At 48.4% G+C, this 23,188-nt stretch overlaps 1 pseudogene; it reads left to right on the forward strand.

The window, feature by feature from the left end:
- The first annotated feature begins 12,476 nt into the window (after nt 1-12,476).
- Nucleotides 12,477-12,576, forward strand: LOC131813382 (U6 spliceosomal RNA; annotated as a pseudogene).
- Nucleotides 12,577-23,188: the final 10,612 nt, after the last annotated feature.

The following is a 23,188-nucleotide window of genomic DNA, read 5'->3' on the forward strand; positions in this document are numbered from 1 at the left end:
TGGGGACTGGCGGCCATGGAAGCCTGGGCCCCCTTGGGCAGCCCCGAGCAGGTGTGGCGCGGCTGCTGTGGGTTCCATCCTGGCTGGTGCCTCCAGCAGCCACGCCCCCCTCTGCCCACCTGCCCTCCCAGCTGTCTCAGCCACACCTGGCACCCGCGTGCCATGTGGCAATCTGACCAGCCTCGTGCACCCTCCAAGGACGCAGCTGGTCTGGGGGGATGGGAGAGAAGGGTAGGGCGGGAAGCAGAGCTGCTGCCAGAAAGCAGGAGCAGAGGAGCAGGGCAAGGAGAGAACCACAGCCTCTGCTTGCTATGGGACCTTGAGTTCCTCAGGCTTGGGCTGCTCTGAGGCACCTGGAGTTGGGCTCGGGGATGAACTAGAAGCAACTTGTGGCTTCCTGGGCTCATCTCCTCATGCCTGGAACCTCACTCTGGCCCCCACAGGGCAACACCCAGCCTTCCACCCGACTCCAGAGTGATGGGAATGGAACTGACTAGCTCTGGGATCCCAGGGCAGTGTCTTAGTTTTCTCACCCACAAACAGAGGGTTGGGGGCTGGGATGCCCTGCAGGCAGCCCCTCCCTCCTCCACTTGGGGACTGGTCGCAACAGCCCCACCCCTCCCCCAGGCCCTGATCTTCCTCAATGGCCAATTTGTGTCGTTGCCAGGGGACTGCTGTTTGCTCAGCTGCCCCAACCCTGAGACCTCACGAGATAATGGATGCCTGTCCGCCTTGGGGCCCCCCCGGGTCTGGGGCCCAGGGGGTGAGAAGCCCTCTCCTTCAGTCTGTCTGGGGCATTGTCCTTCCCTTCCTGTCTGGGACCGGGTGGGAGGCATTTGTGGTCATTTCCTCTAAGACTTGTTTCCCTTTCTAGAAGCTCAGGCCTGAATCTCAGCCTCCTGCCACCCCCAGCTGTGCGTTCCCAAGCAAGTCCCAGCAGCCCTCCGCCTCAGTTTCCCACCCTGTAAAGACTTAATACCCATCTTTAGACCTGGGTTCGGATCCCCAGTTCCAATCTACCATTTATGGGTTTTGTGCCGTAGCCTCTATTTCCTCATCTGAAAAATGGGGGTATCAGTGTGTGGGGGGGTACCAGCTCCACAGGTAATTAAAATCATGGAGTCTTACAGCCCTGGGCTGCTTTATACTTGCTTTGGGCAAGTCATTTGAACTCTCCAACCCTCAACCTAGTCCTCTACAGAGTGGGGATGATAATGACACCTGCCACTTCCTGGTGAGAAGTCACAAGAGAGAGCACAGACCTGGCACACAGGGGATGCTAAGTAAATGCTGGTTTTGAAAAACACCCCAGGAACAATGAGGCAGGATGGCCACACATCCCGTTGTTCTCACGACCAAGACTGATGGGGTGCCTCGGCAGCTCCCCTCCCCCAGGTCCCCAGGGGGTCTTTTTATTTCTAATGCATGTGGTCACACCAGGCTCAGAATGATTTCAATCCCAGCATGTGGTCACTTTTTGCAAATGTCGCACTGTCCCTGTCACCTGTCACGCTGGCTGTGCCTTCTGCGAGTGTGGGCCGCAGGGTCCTAGATTTGTTATGCAGTAGATCCCTTACCTGAGGTTTTGCTTCCCACAGTTTCAGTTACCTGTGGTCAGCTGTGGTCTGGGAGCAGCTGATTCTCCCACTGACCTATCGCCAGTTAGTAGTAGCCTAACGCCGGTCACAATACCTCTGTCATTCACCTCACTTCCTCTCATCGTGTAGGCATTTTATCACCTCGCAGCTGGTGATCAGAGTCCCAGTGCTCGGAGCAGAGTGGGTCTGAACTCCCAGCACTGCAGACCTGAAGTCTGGAGCCTGGGGAGGAATGTATGATGATCCTGGTGCCTCCTGGTTGGAAGAAAGGCCCAGAGTGAGTCTCAGGAAGAAGCAGTTTGCAGAGCATGGGGACGGGCTACAGACAGTCCCTGGGAGGGCAGCCTCACCCACAGGGTCCCTCTCCAATGCCCACTGGCATCACCAGCCCCATTCTTAGGTTGGGAAATCTGCTTCCACATTTAGGATGCCGGGGAGACTGCCCGGGTCTGCACAGTCTGCAGAAGATGCTGAGGAGGAAAGCCAAGATGCTCTAAAGCCAGGGTCAGCAGTCCTGCCCTCTCTCTGTGCTCCGTCCCACGTACAGGAGGCTTTGTCCCCAGTTTCTCCCCGACACTGGTCTAGGCCTCCAGGTCACAGCAACAGCCCTGTGACTGAGCACCTACCGCGCACCTGGCAGGGTGTGCACATGTGTTCTTTGAGTCATCGGATGCATCATTGGCCCCACTTAACAGATGAGCAAAGTGCCGCTCAGAGGGGCAGGAACTTGCCTGAGCTCCCAGCCAGATTGGAATGGTGCCCCTGGTCCCACCCGTTGGCTCAGATTCCCGGCCCCTCCCCGCCCCACCCTTGGCCTTGGCATTCTGCCTCCCCCCAGCCCAGTCCCCCAGCCCCACAGCTGACATCCTCCCAGCCGCTTCCGATCGTCAGCTGCCAGCCTCGCCTTCAGGACATGCTGCTTCGCGGACCCTTCATGTTCCCCGTCCCTTGCCCGACATGTGTTGCTCACCAAGGGGCTTACAGGGCTTCAGGGTGGCCAGCAGCCTTACTCTAGAAATGGTTTGATGTGGAGCTTTGCTTCTCTTCGCACTAATTCCATCCTTTAACCTCTTAGACGGTTTTTCTGGAGGGTGAGCTTGCCGGAAGGGTTTGGGATGATGAAAATAATGGCTAGTAACTTGCTGAACATTCACTAGTTGCCAGGTACTGTGCTAACTGTTTTCCTTGTATCATCTCATCTAATCAGCTGATCAGTGCTCTGAGGTAGGGTCCCCTATCACTCCCATTTTCATGGAGAAACTGAGGCTCAGGGAGCTGAAGGGACACTCCTCAAAGGCACAATAACTGTAGTATCCCACATTCACTGGGCCTTTAGTCTGTGTCAGACACTGTTCCAAGCACTTTATACATATTGGGTCATTTAATGCCTTCCCTTAGCCTGTACTTACTGTACCCAAAGATCAGTACTCTTCTACTTTCCTATGTGAGAAGAGGAAACAATGAGATGCCCAAGGCCATGTAGCTGAGAAGTGGTTGAATCTGGGTTCTAATCCAGAATCTGGCTCCTGAGCCCACACTCAGGTCCTGTGGACCTCTAGGAGGTAGATGTGGGATCTGAACCCAGGACCTCACTGGATGCAAGCCCCATGTCTCCCCTAGCCCTCTGCTGGGAGGAGAGGCATTAGCCAAAGCCAGGCCTTAGACCGTGGGACAGCTCCCAGCACATCAGGACAAAAACCACAGCCGGGAAGCCAGCCAGCTTCCCGGGCGGGCTGAGCTCGGACCTAGTCCATGGGAAGTGGCTTTGGCCAGGACCCCTGAGGGGGTGGGGGGGAATCCCCAAGGGCTACACTGGGGCAGGGCCTGGGCTCCCCAGATGGCCCAGGAATTGGCAGGGATTTATGCCACCCGAGCACTTTGCGGTAATTACAGTTCCGGCCTCCAAAGGCTTCCAAGTTCTCACATTAAATATTTATAGCAGATGAGCCTTGAAACTCCTTCAAAACAAAACAAAACAGATTTAACCATAAAATCTAGGAATCTAGGAATACATGTTCAGAGATGACACCTCTAGAAGTCACTGGACGTCTGGGGCAGATGGCCCAAGTCCACTTTGAGGGAAGCCTGGAACCGAGCCGGCCATCAGAGCTCTGAAGAGCACAGACTCCAGGGGCCCACAGACACGCGCAAGCAGCCGGACAAGGCACCGCACCCCTATGAGCCCTGGCCATGACAGCCGGGGAGCGGGCACTATTACCCTTCATAGTGGTGAAAGCCCAGTCACTATGCCCAAGAAAATTGTGACTTGGACTGGGCCAGCTGCAAGGTGACATAGCCAAGGTGACATAAGACATACGAGCCGTATCCTGGGGACCAGACTGTTTTCCTAGAAGGATGGGCGCCCTTGGCCCTATCTCTGAGGCCTGTGCCGCAGCCGGTCCACCCTTCCTTCCACTTCTGCACGTTGCGGCAAGGCCCGGCTGGCTGCACCCCACCCAGGCTGCACTGGGGCTGGGTGGGACAGCATCTGTCACCACAGCGTGGCTGGTAGAGCCGTTGTAGGCCTGGCGCCAGGACACTCAGAGGCCAGGACGCAGAGATGGGAGGGCGTGGAGGCATCTCCTCCCCTGGCACACTTCACCAGCCTGAAACAGAATTCGCTCTCTTTGCCCTCACCCCTGTCCCATCTCGGCGACCGCACCTCCTTCCACTTACATCAGCCGGAATCCACGGTTGTCCTCTCTCTGTCCCGTAGCTCCCACATCTAGTCAACCCCAAGTCCCTCCACTGCACCCCTGGACTCTGGATGAGTCGAGCAGTCATGGGGGAGTGCCACAGACTGAACAAGAGAAGTTGACTTTCTCACAGTTCTGGAGACGGCAAGTTGCAGAGGAAGGTGCCGTAGCATGGATTCCTTCTGAAGCTTCTCTCCTTGGCATGTAGGCGGCCGGCTTCTCCCTGTGCCCTCATGTGGTCAGTCCTGCGCGCTTGTCTTGTCCTTCTCTCTTCTTATGGGGATAAGAGTCAAACTGGATCAGGGTACATTCCAGTGACCTCATTTTACCTTAATTGCCTCTTTATTTTTAAAATTTTTTTTGAGAGAGAGTGAGCAAAGTCCGAGAGGGGGCAGAAGGAGAAGCAGATTCCCTGTCGAGCCAGGAGCCTAACATGGGGCTCGATCCCAGGACCCCGAGACAGGACCTGGGACCACAGCGTGAGCCAAAGGCAGATGCTTAACCGACTGTGCCGCCCATGCGCCTCTGGGGATGTATTAAAATAGATTTTATTTATCTATGTGACAGAGAAACAGTGAAAGAGGGAACACAAGCAAGGGGATTGGAGGAAGCAGGGTCCCCACTGAGCAGGGAACCAAATGTGGGGTTCAATCCCAGGACGCCGGGATCATGACCTGAGCCGAAGGCAGATGCTTAATGACTGAGCCACCCAGGCACCCCAATAAATAAAATATTTTTTAATATATTTTTTAAGGTTTTATTTATTTATTTGACACAGAGAGAGAGAAAACACAAGCAGGGGGGGAAGCAAGCAGAGAGAAAGACTCCCTTCGAATCAGGGAGCTCGACATGAGACTCGATCTCAGGGCTCCAAGATCACGACCCAGGCCAAAGGCAGACATCCAACCAACCGAGCCACCCAGGCACCCAAATAAAATCCTTTTTTTCTTTTTTTTTTAGATTTTATTTATTTATTTGACAGAGAGAGAGAGAGAGAAGCAGGGGGGAGCACCAGGCAGAGGAAGAGGAAGAGGAAGAAGCAGGCTCATGGAGCAGGGAATTCGATGCAGGGCTCAATCCCAGGACCCTGGGATCGTGATCTGAGCTGAACGCAGAGACTTAACTATTGAGCCACCCAGGTGCCCCACCCCCAATAAAATCTTAAAAAAAAAAAAAGGCATAAGCTCTTTGGTGATTTATCTGAGTTAGTCCTCATGAACCCTATGGGGTAGGCACTGTCATTAGCTCTATTTAATAGATGAAAAAACTGAGGCACAGAGTGAAAAGCTTGCTCAAGATGGTACAGCTAAGAGGTGGGTTAAGGCAAGACGCAAACCCAGGCCTTTCGGCTGTGCATCCATGCCCTTGACCGTCGCACTCAGCGTGCTATGCTGTCTTAGCCTCCGTGCTTTGGCTCAGCTGTTCTCTCTGCCTGAAATGCCTTTCTGCACTTTCTCTGCTTCAAAACCCACATCAGATGTGTGCACCAGTCACACTCTGAAGTGATAGTCGTCGTGGCTGTCTGTCTCTCTGGGGTCAGGCACGGGATCTGATCCATTTCTGTGTTCCCCACACCTACAGGCGGACCCCAGTGAATGAATGAGTGACTGAACAAATGAACCAATGAACATTTCATCATATACAAATGATTCAGATGGGCACATCTTTAAGAGTAAATTCCCATTCTTTATTTAAAGAGCCAAACATGAGGCACGTGGGTGGCTCAGTTGGTTGGGCATCTGCCTTTGGCTCGGGTCGGGATTCCGGGTTTCTGGGATCAAGCCCCATGTCAGGCTCCCTGCTCAGTGGGAAGCCTACTTCTCCTTCTCCTTCTGCCTCCTTCCCCTTGTTTGTCTCTCTCTGTGTCCAATAATAAGATAAAAACTTAAAAAAAAAAAAAGAGAGCCAAATATTTCAAATCCCCCAAATTCCTGCTTTGGGAGAAAAAGAAAAGTAAGACACAGACACCTATACCTTTTTTCTCATGAAAATTTACCTTTTGCCTCATTTTAATCCTGACCCCAGCACAGCCTTTTGGGCCTTTGTAACACACTCCAACTTACCCCCTGGAGGAAGGAGGAGGTTATCTAAAACTCTAGGAGGGTGCCCCTGCTGCGGGATTGCGGAGGAAGAGAAAACAAAACGAAGGAAGAAATTCTTAGCACCCCATGGGTTCCTTCCACATCCCCAATAGTTGAAAATGACATTTTCTTTGTTTAAAATAATAATAATAATAAAGGTTTGTTTTTGTAGAAATGACTCAGCCCCTTGTAAATTTGAAAAAGATTTAAACCTCCCATGAAAGGACAGAGAGGAAAATAAAATTACTCCATGTCACTCCCCCAGCTGCTTACACATTTATATAGTCATTGAGCTACGCCTAAGATGTGAGCACTCTGCTTTAATAAAAAAAAAATCTCACCACCCAGAGAAAGCTCTTAATATCATGTTCCAGAACTTAAATCTGCTTCTTGTAACATACTGATGCATTTGTCTAACCAATAACTGTTTATCGAGTACCTACTGTGTGTCAGGTTCTGACTGTGTCCTCGGAATAAAGGGTAGGTCTGCTTCTGGGGACCGACTTTCATTAGAGAATGACATATGTGATTATTTAGTTGCAACTGTGGCCAGAGATGTGAAGAAGATGCTGGTTCTTTGACCTAGCCAGTGAGGACAGGGAGGGCTTCCTAGAGGAGATGACAGATTGATGTGAGTATAGAAAAGATATTTACCTGGAGAAATTGGGAAAGAGCATGTCATAGAGGGCAAGCCTCTGGAGGAGGAATTCCAGTGGGGCCACAGCTGGCAGCCAGTTCCCCTTCTTCCATTGCAATAAAAACCAGATTTTGTTCTGGTGTGTACCCCTCCAGCCATTAGCTTACTGCTTTCCTCAGGTTATCTTGATGAGTCTAAGCAGATCACAGGGGTCCTCATCTGTTTGCCAGTGGTTGGGGGCAGGAGAGGGCATGTGGTCCAGCTCTGACTCTGAGGAGGGAAAAGGGTCTGTAGGAGGGCTTCTGGGAAGAACCAGCCAAACCCTTTTTTGCCTCTGGACACTGATGGTGAGTATGTGATATCTGGAACTGCTGCAGCCATCTTGCGCCCCTGAGGATGCGACCAACATCTGATGGTGGTTGAGCCAAAAAAAGCAAGAATCTGAGTCCTCAGCGATGTCCTCTAGCTTTTGGATAAACAATTCTGTACTGCCTTACTCAGAATTTCTCATTATGCAAGGAAAAGAAGGCCCCTTGTTGTTTGTGTGATTTTGAGTTGGGTTTTGGTGAAGTCGGTCAAGTTGGAAGTGGGGACTGAAGGGCTTGTCCTGCAGTAATTGCACAGTTTGTTGTTGTTGTTGTTGTTGTTTTTACCTGGCCTGTGGGCTTATTAGGGGTAGGAGTAGGGGCTGGTGGACCCCCAAACTGTCCCTTTGGCTCCACCAAAGCCCATTGAAGGGAATAACCTCTAATTCAAGAGCCTCTTGGGGCTTGAACATAGAGAGCAATGGGGCAGAAATGAGTACCCATCTGTGTGCATGGAAGCCCTGTGTCAGCCCTGGATGTCCCCATCTTGTCCGGGTACTCTTTGACATTCAATAAACCGTAGCTGCCCTTCCCATGCTCTGTTGGAAATATCCCTCCAGGAGTCCCAAGGCCTCCTGGGCAGCCAGACTCCATCATATCAATGGCTCCCTAATCATTGCTTTGGATCTGTCAGTTTCTCTTTGCATTTCTGTCAGAATTTGCTTTTCTGAAACATTGTTCAGATACTATAATATCCACACTTTAAAAGCGTACAATTCCGTGAGTTTTAGTATATTTACGAGGCTATGGGACCATCATCACTATTTTATTCCAGAACATTTTCACCACCTCATTAAAAAATCCCCACGTGCATCAGCCGCCACTCCCCCGGCCCCACTCCGCAGCCCCTGGCAATCGCCAAGCTTTCTGCCTCCATGATCTGCCCATTCTGACATTTCACATAAATGGAATCATACTGTATGTGGCCTTTGTGACTGGCCCTTCTCTCACACCAAGCATCCCATCAGGTAATATTCTCAACAAATGAAAGGGCTGCTGCAAATCACCTCTAGGTACAAACAGTACTTTTCCCCCTTGCTTTACGTACAAATTTTTTTTTCTCTAAATAAAACCATAGTCTACATGGGGTTTTCTACTCTTTTCTTAAATTATTATTCAGTAAAATACGGAGGACCTTTATCTGTCTCAGTATTGCATAACCCTTTTTAATGTCTGTAGAATAATTTATAAGGTTAAAAAACAATTTTGGGGTGCTGGGGTGGCTCAGTTGGTTACATGTCTGACTCTTGGTTTCGGCTCAGGTCATGACTTCAGAGTCTTGGGATGAAGCCCCACATCGGGCTCCGCAATCAGCAGAGACTCTGCCTCTCTCTCTCTCCTTTTGCCCCTCCCCCATTGCTAAAATAAATAAATAAAATATTTTAATAATAATAATAATTTTGGTTTGTGTTCAGTGCTTAAGCATTCAGGCCCACAAGGAAAGGAAAGAATTACCCCCCCTGGATGGGTCTTTACTGCCCTTCCAGCTTTTCGTGAGAGTAAACGCTCAGCTGAGCATCCTGTGTGTACATTTCCTTAAAGTTCTAGACTGGGCCAAATGGCATGCATGTTTATTTCTTTTTATATTGTCTCAGATTGTTCTAGGGAAATGTCAGATCAGAAAGGGTGCCCACTACAGTGAATCATTGTGGCTTCTGGACTCTAACTGCCTGGGTTTTAATCTGTTTTCTACTGTTCCTGAAAGATAGGGCCTTAACCTATGGATGACTCAGCTGCCTTATCTATAGAATGGGGATAATGAAAGTACCAATTTCACAGGATTGTTGTTAGAATTACATTAGTCTGATACATGTAAATGGCGGTTCTCAGCTGGGGGTGACTTTACCCCTCTGCAGACACTCGGCAATGTCTGGAGATGTTTTCGGTTGTCCAGCCAGGGTGTGGTAGCACTAACATCTGAATGGAAGAGCCCAGAGAGGCAGCTAAACATGCCCCTCCAGCAACAAAGAGTGATCCTATCCCAAATGTCAATAGTACTGAGTTGAGAAACTCCGGTGTAAAGGGCCTGGCCTGTAATAAGGTCTTATCAATGTTGCCTGTTATTTACACTCCCACCAGCAGAACCCAAGAATGTTGGTTTCCTCATACTTTGGCCAAACCTTACAAATCTGAGTTACCTTTGATGGGCAGGACATTGTAGGGTGGTACATTTCGAAGCCATTAAAGGAGCATTTCCTATCCCTTCATGGGCATGACCATGTGGGATTAGCCCCATTCTGGCCATCTGGCTGGCAGTTGGGTCCAGTTAAGGAAACTTTGATCTTGTAAACAACAGCTTCAGAGTTCCTGGGATTGCCCGTGTATGTGTTTGTCTCTGAATATGTAGACGCAGGGACATGTGATGGGTAAAAGGTAGATTTTTGACATCAGGTCTGGATTCAGATCCTACCTCTACTGCTTCCTAGTTGTGAAGACAAATTACTTCTCTAAACCCTGTTTCCTCATCTGTGAAATAGGATTATTGTGAGGAACAAATAACATAATATAGCTCCATGCCTGGTTCCTAGTCAGTGTTCAGAAGTAACAAGTATAGTCTGTTCGGTGATTGCAACATTCAGTCCCTCTGCTTAGACTTTCTGCATCATTATTCAGCAACTACTGATACAGTCATTGCTATCATCTCAATGAGGTCAAAGACTCCATGTCTATCTATCCAGGTACAAGGGAAAGCTACTTGCTGAGCTTTTAGTGAACATTCCACAAATGCTTACTGAGCTTTATTATGTTCCAGACCACATGCTGGACACTGGCAGATGAAAGGGGCTGATTCTCTCCCATTCCTATTGAAGGTGGGGGAGATGGTTGGTCCAATCAGTAGAGCTTCCAACTCTTGATTTCAGAGTTGTGAGTTCAAGCCCTATGTTGGGCATGGAGCCTACTTAAAAAAAAAAAAAAAAAAAAAAAGACATATTAAAGATGTAAACAGGGGTGCCTGAGTGACTCAGGAGGTTAAGCCTCTGCCTTTGGCTCAGGTCATGATCTCAGAGTCCTGGGATCGAGCCTCGTGTTGGGTTTTCTGCTCGGTGGGGAGCCTGCTTCCCTCCTCTCTCTGCCTGCCTCTCTGCCTACTTGTGATCTCTGTCTGTCAAATAAATAAATAAAATCTTTAAAAAAAAAAGATGTAAACAAATAAAAAACAAAAACAAAGTATCAGAAAAAAGACCAGACATATTAGCTTTCACTTTGCATGTAAATTAGTTAATTTCCTTTATTAAAACAAAAAGCAGCAAGAAGATAGGTGAAAAAGCAAAAAAAGAAAGTTTAGTTATGTGTTATTGATAAGGGAACTAAAACAAGCCTCGGAAAGAAGTAATCTCCAATGAAATCACTCTGTGTTCATAATTTTATAAATTATTGAATTATATTTCAAATGAATAACAAACCACACTGAAGGGAAAAAAGAACCAATCCAGGTAACTTTTGAATACAAAACTTTTTTTTTCAGTACACAGGACAGATTTTTTTGTGACTTGCTGACATGACAAAGTCTTATATAACAACTAAACTAAGCTATTTACATATATGTGATAAATCACCTCTTTTAAATATAATTACTATTGGCCCAGTGCTGTACTTATACTTCGATACTAATATAAATGGTACGTCTAGCTTTTCTCATTAGAAACTGAGGCTGGCAAGTTAGTTCTTGGCAGATGGCCTCCTAAGTTCTTCCTTCCTATCAATATTATAAATACTCTAAGATCATTCATAAGTTGTAGCACTTTCTAATGCCTGACCTGACTTTCTCTGCCTCTGAGAAAGTCTATTATATAACCACCCTTACTGGTAGTCTGGAGCCATGTGGTACACCAACTATAAATTTGGGGCCTCAGGGAAAAGCTTTTTTTTTTTTTTAAATTAACATCTAATGTATTATTTGCCCCAGGGTTACAGGTTTGTGAATCGTCAGGCTTACACACTTCATAGCACTCACCCTAGCACATACCCTCCCCAATGTCCATAACCCAACCACCCTCTCCATATCCCCCTCCCCACCGCAACCCTCAGTTTGTTTTTTGAGATTAAGTCTCTCTCTTATGGTTTGTCGCCCTCCCGATCCCCTCTTGTTTCATTTTTATCTTCCCTACCCCCCCAAACCCCCTACTTTGCCTCTCAAATTCCTCATATCAAGGAGATCATGTGATAATCATCTTTCTCTGCTTGACTTACTTCACCCAGCATATCCTCTAGTTCCATCCACATCATTGCAAATGTGAGGATTTCATTTCTTCTGATGGCTGCATAGTATTTCATTGTATAAATACACCACCTCTTCTTTATCCACTCATCTATTGATGGACATCTAGGTTCTTTATATAGTTTGGCTATTGTGGACATTGCTGCTATAAACATTCTGGTGCACGTGCCCCTTCAGATCACATTTGTATCTTTAGGGTAAATACCCAGTAGTGCAATTGCTGGGTCATAGGGTAGCTCTATTTTCAACTTTTTGAGGAACCTCCATGCTGTTTTCCAGAGTGGCTGCACCAGCTTGCATTCCCACTCATAGTATAGGAGGGTTCCCCTTTCTCCGCATCCTTGCCAGCATCTGTCATTTTTGACTTGCTCATTTTAGCCATTCTGACCAGTGTGAGGTGGTATCTCATTGTGATTTTGATTTATATTTTACTGAAGCTGAGTGATATGGAGCATTTTTTCATGTGTCTGTTGGCCATCTGGATGTCTTCTCTGCAGAAATGTCTGTTCATGTCCTCTGCCCATTTCTTTTTTTTTTTTTTTTTAAGATTTTATTTATTTGACAGAGATCACAGGTAGGCAGAGAGGCAGGTAGGGAGAGAGGAAGCAGGCTCCCCACTGAGCAGAGAGCCCGATGTGGGGCTTGATCCCAGGACCCTGGGATCACGACCTGAGCCGAAGGCAGAGGCTTTAACCCACTGAGCCACCCAGGCGCCCCTCCTCTGCCCATTTCTTGATTGGATTATTTGTTCTTTGGGTGTTGAGTTTGATAAGTTCTTTATAGATTTTAGGATACTAGCCTTTTATCTGATATGTGGTTTGCAAATATCTTCTCCCACTGAATACAGAACTTTGATATATATTCTCAGTCTGAAGATAAAAAGAATTATGTTCTTGCTTTGACAGCACATATACAGAGAAGATGAGCATGGCCTCTGAGCAAGGATGATATGCAAATTTGTGGAAAAAAAAAAAAAAGATTAAAGGGGCACCTGGCTGGCTTAGTCAGTAGAACATGTGGTTCTTGATCTCAGGTCATGAGTTCAAGCCCCACACTGGGTGTAGAGCTTACTTTAAAAAAAAAAAAAAATTAAAGAATTACAAACAAATATTGAAAATGCTATCTAGGTGGCGCCTGGGTGGCTCAGTGGGTGGGCCGCTGCCTTCGGCTCAGGTCGTGATCTCAGAGTCCTGGGATCGAGCCCCGCATCAGGCTCTCTGCTCAGCAGGGAGCCTGCTTCCTCCTCTCTCTCTGCCTGCCTCTCTGCCTGCTTGTGATCTCTCTCTGTCAAATAAATAAATAAAATCTTTAAAAAAAAAAAAAAAAAAAAAAGAAAATGCTATCTAAAAGGCTTGTTTTTCACAGTGGCATGGATTAGCAATTCTAAAACTATTCTCTGTGTACTGGAGGATTGAGTAAAAGATTAACTACATTGAGGATATTGAGAACCAGGTTTCTCACTGAAATAGACACTCAGATATGCCATGGGGAAGGCCGTGAAGAATGTTGGGATACTGGGCTGGACTAGGAGGTAACAGGATGAACTCCTGGATTTCTATTTAGGTACGCATGAACTTCCTAGTTCTGTCCACTGAGAGGACCTAGAAATAATAAGCCCACCCAGTGCCTAGCTCCTAGCTTCTTCTTCTTTTTTTAAACAATTTTCTTTTTTTATATTTGAGAGAGAGCGAGAGAATGAGAGAGAGAGAGCACAAGAGAAGGGAGGGTCAGAGGGAGAAGCAGATTCCCCATTGAGTAGGGAGCCCAATACAGGACTTGATCCCGGGACTCCAGGACCGTGACCTGAGCTGAAGGCAGCCGCTTAACCCACTGAGCCACCTAGGCTTCCATCTCCTAGCTTCTAAATACCATCCTCTACCAAGGGAACCAGAGCTCTGTGGAGAAAGGGGTGATTTCTGGGCCAGGCCAGAGAGAGTAGAAGATGAGTCGGGAGCATTCTTTTGCCCTTAAAAGTAAGCTAGCACTCAATGAATAAGAGAGATCAGCAAAACGCCATACCAGCCAGCTTGAATGAGCTTTCATCCCAAACAAATCTGGGACAGTTTGGTTATCAAGTAAATAATGATAGTAATGAATTATAACCCACTGGCTCAGATAAGTATTCATGGCCCGTCATCTAAACAAGCATACATGTACAACTACTGTAAGCTCTTCTTTACAGTAGACTGCTAATAACAACAGAAATTTTGAGCCACAATTTTGTAATCATCAGAGTAATAATTAATATAGATAAGAATTGTCAAGATCTGGGGCGCCTGGGTGGCTCAGTGGGTTAAGCCACTGTCTTTGGCTCAGGTCATGATCTCAGGGTCCTGAGATCAAGTCCCATGTCGGGCTCTCTCCTCGGTGGGGAGCCTGCTTCCCTCTCTCTCTCTCTACCTGCCTCTCTGCCTGCTTGTGATCTCTGTTAAATAAATAAATAAAATCTATTAAAAAAAAAAAAAAAAAGAATTGTCAAGATCTAAACATAGAGAATGAAAGTTTGATGAGGAACAAAATATCTGGGGCGCCTAAGTGGCTCAGCCTGTTAAGCATATGCCTTCGGCTCTCGTGATGATTCCAGGGTCCTGAGATTGAATTCCTACTCAGTGGAGAGTCTGCTTCTCCCTCTCCCTCTGACCCTGTTCACGTGCTTTCTCGCTCGCTTTCTCTCTCGCTCACTCTATCTCAAAATAAATAAACAAAATCTTCAAAAAAAAGGAATAAAATATCTGTATAATCTCAAAGTACTCCCCTAGAAATTATTTGTGAATTACAAAGAGAAAATAGTAATTGTACAGTAGGTAAAACTGGTAGACACGTCTTAACCAAGTGACCAAAATAACCATCACCTGTAACGGGACAACTTGACATTAAGAATTTTTTTTTTTTAGGGGCGCCTGGGTGGCTCAGTGGGTTAAAGCTTCTGCCTTTAGCTCACGTCATGATCCCAGGTCCTGGGATCAAATCCCGCATCGGGCTCCCTGCTCAGTAGGGAGCCTGCTTCCTCCTCTTTCTCTGCCTGCCTCTCTGCCTGCCTCTCTGCCTACCTGTGATCTCTGTCTGTCAAATAAATAAATAAAACCTTTAAAAAAAAAGTGTTAAAAAATAATTTAAAAAAATTTTAAAGATTTTCTTTTTTAAAAGATTTTATTAATTAAATTAAATATTTATTAATTAGAGATTTATTAATTAAGATCAAGAGTTTACCAACTGAGCCAGCCAGTCACCCCAACAAGTATTTCTTAATAGAATGCACAATAGACAATAATCTTTTCTGCTCTGCCCGAAACGCACAGCCTGATCTCATCATGAAGAAATACCTGACAAATGAAAATTGAGGAATATCCTACAGAGTAAATGACCGGCACTTCTCAAAATGGCAACATCATGAAAGACAGAAAGGAGGAGGGATTGTTCCCAAGTTGGGGGAGACTAAGGAGACATGAAAATTAAATGTGATATATAATTCTGGATGGGTTTCTGAACTGGGAGAAAAACTGCTCTGAAGGGCATCACTGGGATGGTTAGCTAAATTTGCGTGAGACCTGTAGATTAGATAGAATGTTATGTCAGTGCTAAATGTCCCGATTTTGCTAATTGTCCTGTGGGTATATGCGTATCTCTCTTCTCAGGAAATACACACTGAAGTATTTAGGGCAAAGGGGACATCGACTCTGCCAGTTACCCTCAAATGGTTCAGAAAAAGGATCTACCTAGAGAGAGAGAATGGTGAAACAAATTCACAAATGCGAGTAATCAGCGAATCTGGGGAAAGGGTATGCGGGAATCCTTTGTGCTACTCTTGTGATTTAGAACCTTGACATTATTCCAAAGTAAAAGTTAAATAGAAAATAAGAAACAAAAAAGTCTGTTTCGGTTCTTTTCTTTAAAGAAGGTATTTTCCCTCAAGACACTCATTCAGGCCTCTTCAGCAATTCATGCTCATCCCTGAGCCTCCCTGGAGCAGGGGCTCTGTGTAAAGTTTGTGAAATTGAAAGACTGAATTATCTGATTGCCTTCAGGGGACTAGCAAGAGTTAGGACTGAGGGGGTTTGGAAAGGAACCCTACTGGCCTCTGGTGGGGCAGGAACCCTTATGCCTGTCTGGACCCTAGGCAAGAGAGCTTTGGACCCAGCAGTGCCTGAAAGCCTCCATCCTGTGTCTTCTGATGAGGGAGCTGTCTTGGAATGGGCAATCAGGAGAGAGAGTAGGGTACATTCCCCTCCGTGGGGCAACTCAGTACTAATCCCTTCAGGTCAGTGTGGTTCAGGGTGAGCCGGATGACAGCCTTGGTAAACCACACCGAAGGGGTCCTTGGAAGTTTACCAGCCCCCTCTCATTTGTCAAACATACTAGTGGCAAATGCTGAGGAGGTTTCTGGCTGCCCCTCTGATCTTCATTGGAGTCTACAACTCCACATCAGGGTTTTCGGTCGGACTTTCCAAGCTGCCTTGAATCTTCACAATTCTGCTCTTGAAGATGCTCAGATCAATGGGGCTATAGGTGGGGGGAGTCTGGAAATGAGTGGCCAAGGAAGAGACAGGGAAGGCCAGTGGGGGCCTGGATTGTCAACCCTGTAGTGTGGTTTGTTCCTCCAAGCAAGGGGAGGAGCCAGGGGTCAGTGATAGGTAATGGGATGAAATGATCCGATTTTCGTTTTAGAAAATTCCCTCCAGCAGCAGAAGTTGAGGATCGGAGGATGGGAAGAACCAAGAAGCCAGCAGACCTGAGTGGAGGCTGCTGCACACATCTAGACAAAAACTCAAGCGAGAAGTATTTTTAGACCTTGCTCTGTAATAGGAATGGTAAAATGTAGCATATGTAACATTGGCCTGACTTTTTATTCTCGTGGCAGACATCACTAATCTCTCAGTGTTCCTCCTTACACTGGGCAGCTTCCGTAGACAGTACCAATCAATCCGAGTAGGCACGATGGATGAAAGGAATGTGCCCTCTGGGCTCTGTCATATAAGGCAAGGAAAAGTCATCAAAAGTTTTGAGAATATGCTTACACATTTGCTGACAATTGTCACTCTGGGTCTGCCCCAACCTGAGGTTCTGGGAGTAGGACCAAGATGATGCCCTAAGTCAGCCTTTGAGGTCCCTGACCGAAACTGTGCCTTGCCTTGCTGTATGCCCTCCATGCTCCCACTTAGGAGTTTTTCACATCCACTATCTCATTTCAACCCCACAGCATTCCTGGAAGGTCAAGGTCATCACCCCCATTTTACAGATCAGGAAACTGAGGTAAGAAACTTCCAACAGAGCCCTCAAGTTCCACAGGAGGTAGGTGGCAGAGGCGGGATTCACACCAAGGGCTGTCTGGCTCCAAACGGCCTGGCTCCTTCCAGAGGAAGCTTGTCCTGGCTGCAGCGGCTGTTTGCATCTGTCAGGGCCCTGTGCCGAAAAGCCAGAACAGGTTGGGGCAACAGTGACTCTGGCATCTTGGCAACATCTTGACAGCAACGACTTGGCTTGTCGATAAAAGTCCTTGGCTTAAAAAGACCTGGGAAAGTTGACTTTCAAATCACCCTTATGTAATCCGCTCTGTGCTGAGTCTTGGAGAAGGAAAGCTCTGGCCCCTGGGTGTGTGTGTGGGGGGGCTCGCCAAGGGGGGGGGGGCTGCACAGATGGTGAGGGGCGGAGGCCTCTGGCTGTGGAAGAGAATAAAGTTTCTGTCCTCGCAGAGTTGGAATGAGGGCCCCAGAGCCAAGCAGCCAGGGCTGGGGCGGGGCCAGCCAACCTTTGGCACGTGAAATGGCACCCTGTGCTCATGGCAGATAATTCTCGTTAATAATTCGTCCCCCCTGGCCGGCATGCACCCTGAAAGCCCTGTCTGTTCCTGCCTCGCGGGGTCCCTGCTGGAATGTGGGGGGTCAAGGGGCTGGCCCCAGACGTGGGCAGAGTTCAGAGCGGGCTGGGTAGGCAGGGCAGCGTCTGGGCACTGCCTGGGGGCAGAGGGAGCCTTTGTGCTCTGAGCCCTAGGAACCCCACCCCCAGCCGCAGCCGCCCCACAGGGGAGAAGTGGCTGACATGCCAGGCTGAGGCCTGCTCTCTCTGTTCCCTCTCCAGCGGCAGCGGGGGCAGAGGATGCTAATCTGGGCGCAACCTGGCATCGGACAGATCCGCCCCATTGTGCTCCGGGTGCTCTTTCTGAGCGGCGGGAGGGGCAGGGGCAGGGGCCTCAGCCCTGAATGCACAGCACAATCTTCCGGGGAGCTTTTAAAACACTCAATCCCAGTCCTCCATCAGAGCCTATGGTGCATCAGCCAGTGGGGCTGCCTGGCCATCGGCACCCTTTATACTCCCCAGCGGCTCTGGAACGAGCTGAGGTTGATGTGCATTTTGAGAGTGTGAGGACTCCACCAGCCGTGTGACCTTGAACTCATGAGGTCGCGGTGGGCGGCTCAGTTTCCTCACTTGTGAAACGTGGACAGCGATAGTACTTACCGTGTGGGGGGTGACTGGAAGGATCCAAGGACTGGCTGCGAAGATGGAGCACCGCCCCCGCCGCGCAGGGCACACACTCAGATGTTCAGTGCCTAGGGATAATTAGGTAGTTTTATTTCTTCCTTTCCACACGCGCCAAGGGGAGCTTTTAGGGCTTGAAACCAGGGAAGAAAGTCGACAGGGCAGAGAGAGAGTGGTCCTCTTTGAGGACGACATCAGTAGGGGGGCCAGGGGAGGCTCTGCTTCCATGCAGAGGCAAGTTGGGCTTGGTTCCTCCGGGGCTCCCTAGCAAAGCACGTGGAGCCCCTCGGGAATCTCCGCTGGAGGAGCCCCAAGTGCCCCACGTGGGTGGTGTTGCGTCTGGCTCCCCGCCTCCCAGCAAGCTCTCAAGGGCAGGGAGGAGGCCTGCTCAGCTCGGTGCCCAGGGGCCAGCACACGGTGGAGAGCCCGCAGCACAGGCCATGGAGAACTGGCAGTCCCTCGGAGCAGGGCAGTCACTGGCCACAAGGGCAACAGTAGCCGCCACTTCCTGGACGTCACGCTTAGGGCTTACAAAATTGCTCCGTAGCCTTACTGCTGCTCCCCACCCCCCCCACCCCCCGGCAGAGGCTGCTGTCAGCCACGCGGGTGAGGGTCAGAGATGAGTCCCTCCAGCCCCCCAGCCCACTGAACTCTACAGCTTCCGGCCTCTGCTGGCCACCAAGCTGTCCTGAACGCTAAATCGGGACACAGAGCCGAGTGCCTGTCATGTCCAGCACCGTGAAGCTACAGCTCTCCTTGCTGTGTAAGCGCCCAGCTGTGGAGCAGAACAGTGTTTAGGTGGGTGTCTTCCCCCGAAGATGGGTTTTCCCAGTTACACCCACCTGCAGGATGGAGGGAGCCTCTGGGAATATCCAATCTGCTTTCCAGCCTTAACAATCTGAGATAGCATTCCAGAGATTTCTGTTTGGAACCTGACTTATGCTGCACAAATTAATGAAAGAAGCGGGGCCCCTCCTGTGGTCACATATTTGGAGCCAAGGGTGGCTTGTTCAGCAGACCCCGTATGAACTTGCCCAAACTTCTGACCCTTAGTCATTTGTAGCCATTTGCTGGGAGTCTCCTGGGTGCTGGTGACATGGTGGGAACAGCTTTGCTTTCATGGAGCTCAAGTACACGAATGTAGGTGCCCACAAGGAAGAGACAAAAGACCACGGTGGGGCAGGTTCTTGTCTCATGGAGACCAAGAATGAATCTCGCGGACAAAAGGGCGAAGTGAAGTGAAAGTCTATTAAGTGAAGGTGAGAACAATAAGGAAAGAAAAGGAGCTCTTTAGAGTGAGAGAGGTCCCAAATGGATTGCCACTGAGGGCTTTTATGGACACAGTCTTTTACAGAAAACTCACCAGGGACCTTGGTATATATCTTGTCTATAAATGTTGAAGACAAGCAAGCGGATTTGTAAATATTATGAAAATAAGTGGATTTGTTATGTTCCCTTCTCTCTGGTTAATATCTTGTCTATATCATTTCTCTGCACTAGGATTTCTGTGACCCTACGAATGCTGCCTCCTACTTATCTTTCCCTACCTGGCCTCACCTGTCCCTTACTCAGTGTGACTGGGGCCAACTTCAGACCCAGCCTTGAGGGACCGCTTCCCTGGGCAGGTGGGATTTCAGCTGAGACATGAATGGCCAGAAGGAGGCAGCCATGCTCAGGTGCAGGTACCAGTGTAGCAGCCAGAGGGAACAGGTGACACAGAGGCTGGAGAAAATGGGGCGGTGGGGAAGAGGCTGGGCTAGGGTTGGCCAATGGCCTGAGTGGAGAGGCCATGTTAGAGACTACCCAAAGCCCAGCCATGTTTGGCCTGCCTGAGTCAGCCTCAGCGGGGTCTGCACTGTGAGAGGGACAGGGCCCATGAACCGCTGTTAGCATTGTGCTTCTGGCTAGTTGGCCTGGGCGAAGTAGGACCCTTGTTCTTGCCAGGGGCCACAGGGACAGGGCCCAGCTCTGCCAAGGCTGGGGAGCGGAGGCCTAGCTGAATGTGTATGTGTTTGTGTTTGGGAAATTTTGTCGAAATCCGTATCACCAGCAGTGGTTTGAGAGCTCCTTAGAGTTATCTAAGCCAGGTGAAAGGCCCTTGAATCACCTTGAATCACAGGAGGGAGAAGCCATTCCCTCCTGTCTCATCCCTCTGATCACATCAAGGTCAGAGATCAAAGGCACAGTAACCACAAGAAGGCCGTAGTGCTGCTTGCTTTCAGTGTCCCGCCCCAGCCACCTTGCACGGTGGCCACTAACTTTTTTTTTTTTTTTTAAAGAACTTTTTTTTTACTATTGTAATTTTCCTCCTTTAAAAACTCATTTTTGTTTTTGCTGACAGCATTTTAAGATTCCCTTTGAAATACAATTATTTTAGTAAAAAGAATGAAATCATCCAGGGGCGCCTGGGTGGCACAGTGGGTTAAAGCCTCTGCCTTCAGCTCAGGTCATGATCCCAGGGTCCTGGGATCGAGCCCCACATGGGGCTCTCTGCTCAGCAGGGACCCTGCCTCCTCCTCTCTCTGCCTGCTTCTCTGCCTACTTGTGATCTCTGTCTGCCAAATAAATAAATAAAACCTTTAAAAAAAAAAAAAGAAAAAGAATGAAATCATCTGAAAGAGAAATAGTAAACCATACTGAAGATGTTCAAGGGGAATGGCAGAAGTCACAAGGAAGGTCTGTACAGGAGGGACAAGTTTGGGAAACGTGAGACTAAGATGCTCAAGGCTCACGTCCCCAGTTCCTTGATACTCTTTTCCCCAGGAAAGCAATTCTTTTTGTTATTAGATGTCTGTGTTATGATGAGGAAGCAGACCATGGCGTTTAGTCAAGACTTTCAAATGGAGTTTTTGATCATGTATTTATTTAGGTATATGCCACCTTGTTGCAAAAAAAGGTATTGTGGCAACTTACAAACATAGATAAAATACAATAGAGTAAAAATAAACAGATCAGGGTAAAAGTTAAAGCAGAAAGCTAGAATGAAGTCAGAGTCCAGGTGGTGACTCAGTACAATTATTAAAAGTAATCTCAAATTTGACTTTGAGGTTCTCAGCGGCCAAAGCAAAAGAGAAAACACGACTCGTTACAAGATTCCTAACAGTGAGTTTGGGGCTTTGGTATAGAAACAGACCTGGTTCAAATCTTGACTCTACTACTTGCTAGATTCAGGACCCTGAGCAGGTTGCTTAACCTCTCTGAACTTGAGGTTCATAACCTGTCAGGGGGGAAAGTAATGCCAACCTTGGGGGTTCCTAGGTGCACCAGTGAGAACGTGTGCTAGGCGCCTTCTGGCTCTAGGAGGGTGCTGCTTGGGTCCTCAGCTACCCTCAGTCCTCCCTAAGCTGCAGGTCTTCAGCCACAAAATGGAGTTGACATCTGTCCCCTCTGTCAGTCCCTACCCTGCTCAAGCATGCAGCATGAAAGAGGCAGAGCCAGATTCCCAACCCAGGCCTCCCTACCTCCTACTCCCTGACAGCTGTCCGGTGCTGTGTGCTCCTGTCACCAGAGTGGTTTCCAATGCCGTCAAGGAGAAGATGATGCTTTGGAGCATAAAGGTTTTCAGGAACATTCAAATGATTCCCAGGAAAACCTTGGGCTGCTCCCAAGGCAAAGCCCCCTTCTCTCCTCCACAGACAAAGCAAATTAAATGTCAAGAGCTAGAAATCTCTAGGGGGTAAGGTGGCAATCGAAGCCCCTTCATGTGTTCAGAACACCAGAGACAGTTTCCTTTGCCTTCACATCAAAGGTCAGAAAGAAAACTGGCCCTCCCCAGTCCAGGTCCTTTCTTACTTGAAGTACCTGTGGCCAAATGCAATGAAGTCCATGACAAAAACCTGTCCCTGGCTCCCATCAACAATGAAATCAATTCCAATTGTCTTAGAATTATTTTCTGTTAACTTACACTTGACTTTGTTCCAAATGTGATTGGAGGCAGTCCTTAGCTTGGCATTCAAGGTTCTTTACAAGCTGACCCCAATCTCCTTCTTGGGTGTCCTTTGTGGATGCAGTTTGTGGCCTGGTTACACTTCCTGAGCTGCCCCTGGAGTGCCATGCAGTTGGCAAACAACATGGACGGACGAGCCCTGAAACCCGATCTGCCACAGACTAAGTTGCTGTGTGACCTTGGGTAAGTCCCTTCATCTCAGTTTCTTCATCTATAAAATGGGCGCATTCCGAGTATAGACCTTCCCTGTTGCAATGATGCAAGAATACGCACCTGGCAGGCTTGGCCTACCCAACACTCAGTCAGTGGTGATGGTTAGATGACCTGGTTTTGAGACTCGGCTCCCCACTTAACTGCTTTCATGACAAATGACCCATGTCTGGCTTCCAGTTCAACTATCTATAAAGTGAGGAAAATAATTCCGTCTACCATAAACACCCCCCCCCCCCACTCAGGCCTGAAAACAGAAGGGGCTTTGGGAAGGTTTGGAGGCTGCAGGCAGCATCGCCTTCCCCTGAAAACGATCTTGCTTGTCCTTTCGTTTTCCCAAATCCTGTCCTTTCTAACTTTCCCTTTTTCTAGACTAATGAGCAAGAGGAGTCTGAACACTGCTCGCATGGTTAGGCTGTGATATCATGAAAGACACAGTCTTGTAAAACCCACACCCAGGGCCAAGGGAAACGCAGCCCCCTGAAGGAACTGTTTAGTGGAGGCCACTGGCGTTGGGTGGGGGAGGCTGGATGTGTCCACCACTATGAGTCAGGCCTTGCTTGGCTCCCTATCACCACTCCCCTTTATTTCAGGAGTGAGTTACAGCTTAAACAAAACATCACCTGATGATGCCTGAAAGAAATGTCTTCTGCACAAAATGCTTTTCCCTATTACTCTTGGGTGTGCGGCTAAATTTTCTAACATGGCAGCTGAGCGTTCAAATATACAGATACGCAGGAGCTGGCATGGGCACAGAATGAGGGGGAGCAGGCTCAGCGGGTGGTGTAGGGATCAGCAGTCAATATCTCAAAGGCTGGACTGGGTGCTCGGGGGTCTATGGCCTTCCCAGGCAGAGTGGCCTCTAAGCCGGAAGAATAAAGGAAATACACAAAGCCCTTCTGGAAGATCAGTTGTGTCCTGTTGCCCAGTGTGGCGCCAAGCTACTCTCTAAACCTCTCTGG

Source organism: Mustela lutreola, chromosome 12 (assembly GCF_030435805.1).
Source record: "Mustela lutreola isolate mMusLut2 chromosome 12, mMusLut2.pri, whole genome shotgun sequence".
Classification (NCBI taxonomy): Eukaryota; Metazoa; Chordata; class Mammalia; order Carnivora; family Mustelidae; genus Mustela; species Mustela lutreola.